The sequence below is a fragment of the Penaeus vannamei genome, chromosome 11, assembly GCF_042767895.1.
Source record: "Penaeus vannamei isolate JL-2024 chromosome 11, ASM4276789v1, whole genome shotgun sequence".
Lineage (NCBI taxonomy): Eukaryota > Metazoa > Arthropoda > Malacostraca > Decapoda > Penaeidae > Penaeus > Penaeus vannamei.
Window position 1 is genome coordinate 8189732 of NC_091559.1, and position 2500 is coordinate 8192231.

Sequence of the window (2500 nt, forward strand, 5' to 3'; positions counted from 1 at the left end):
GGTTGAAAGAATGGGAGAAAGGAGGGTAGCGGAGACAGAGAGAGAGAGAACGAAAGAGAGCGAGAGAGAAAGAGAGAAAGAGAGCGAGAGAGAAAGAGAGAGAACGAGAGACAGAAAAAGAAAAAGAGAGCGAGAGAGAGTGGTGGTGGTGTGTGTGTGGGGGAGGGAGGGGGAGGAAGTTGAGAAAGTAAAAGGAAAGAAACCCAGTGATGAATAACCTGGTCAAAGTCAACGCATCACGTGAGTAGTAAATATTCCGATCCGATTACTTGCATACACAAGGCTATCGGCCTGCGAAAACGCGAATGAAAGAGCGGCATCAGCCTCCGCAGCTGTTTAATGGAGAGTAAACGAGGATCCAGGATCCAAACACACACACACACACAAACACACACACACACACACACACACACACACACACACACACACACACACACACACGTATATGTATGTATGTATATGTTTGTATAAGATCTAGAATGTGTGTTTGCCTGCATGTCGAAGCTTATACAGAGAACGTATATCGTTTCATAGATTTTTTGGTGAGTCACTGCAGACCTATTGCAGTTCATCCCCCCCCACCCCACCCCCACCCCTCCATCCCCGCTCCCGCTCTGACAGGCTCAGAATCATTCATCAGTCGAGGATAATCCACGGAAGCCTTTAAGATTCTGCGAAGAGATTAACACATCTGTGAACAGAATTTGAAATCACTTCACTCGTTCTTTTCCTTTTATATTTCTATCTTTTCCTCGGGGAGAGGGGGATGGGGGGGTGGGGGGGGGGCACTCCGGGATTCATGGTAGGGTTCAGGAAAAGTGTTCTTATGTTCTCATTGCCTCGCTTATTGCTGTTTTCATTGTTATTGTTATTATATTGCGTGATGTAAATGAGTCATTGTATAATGTGTAAAAAGAGGAAAATGCATGAATTAAAGGGGTCCATGACTCGAAAAAATAAGAACCATTTCTTAAGACTCTAGTTTTTTGGCTTATTAATTGTTACTCTCTTCATTTCTTTAATTCAACCCTTTCACCTTTTTTCCTTCTCCCCTTTCCCCTTTCATATTTTTGCCTTCGAGAAAACTGAAAACTGGTTTAATTACCTTCAGAGCTTCCTTCTTTTTTCACTCTTCTTCTGAGTTGAGGGAACGGTGGCTTGAGATCAAATGCTTCATCGTTTACAATTGAAAAATAATGTACTAAGATATTTCATATATATATATATATATATATATATATATATATATATATATATATATATATATATATATGAAGTACACTTTTAGAAGAAGAAAAAAAATTAATGCAAACATTTAATGCATATAGATATATAATGAATACGTGCATATGATTTGAAGAGTAGCAGCAGAGACAAATCTCTTATCTAAACATCACGAGCAATTGAGTGGTTAGCAGCACCGAATTAAGTCCCTACCTCTCCCTCTCTCTCTCTCTCTTTCTCGCTCTCTTTTTACTCTGTCCCTCAATCGGTTTCTTTCATCACTTATTTTTTTCGTTACGGTTATTTCTTTCTGAGTTGAGATTATTTCTTGAGTCGTTTCCCTTTGATCAGTATATCGAGGCCCAGTTTCCGTTTTCTTCCGCGCGAACATTTAATTTAATGGGTAACTTAAAAAAACCAAAATCATGATATACAGGATCTTTAAGTAGCATAATGACCTTGATTACTGTAAAAGCAAGCCCACCATAAGCGATGCGTGATATTTGCGTAGAATGCGATTAGAATGTAGGATGGATATATCTGTTCATCTGTGGGAAGCATTTCATACAGCGAAGGAATATTCATTTATCTGCAAAGGGATTTCTTTTCCCGTCTGGTTTCATGTATCACTTTGAAAAGTATTGCTATTCTAAAGCGATTTGATTTTACTCGACAATGTTCTTGTATATATGTTCTATAATGAGAGAAAAAGAGTGACTAGGGCTGATAGCGACAACAGAAAAAAAGAGATGGGAGAAAGAAAAAGACAACCAGAAAAAAATAAAACTATAGTTGTAATTACAGTAATAGCGTCTGTTATAGGTAGAACGAAACGCGAAAGAAAAAAAAATACAGAGAGGAGAATGAACAACGATTAAATTAGAGAAAATAGTACTGAATAACAGATAAGAAATTATTTCATTAGAATAAACAAGAGTTCCTTTTTATGAATATCTTTGAATGCATTTTTCCTTTCAAGAAAAGGAAGATCGAAATAAACACATAGGTGGAGTAAATAGAATTGCTCTAAGACAGAGATAAGAATTTTTTACAATGTGAATATAAAGATTCATTTACAAAACACATAGATAATATATTTACAACATACTCTATATCTTTAAAATGTTTCCAAGTGTGCAAAAGACGTTCATATTTTGACACGATTGTACTCCGCTATGGTACACTATTACCTAACTTACACTCAGTGGGAAGGTGAGCAGAGATTGAGAGAAAAGAGAGATTCCATTATTATTTCTTGGGAAATGTACTTTTGAAT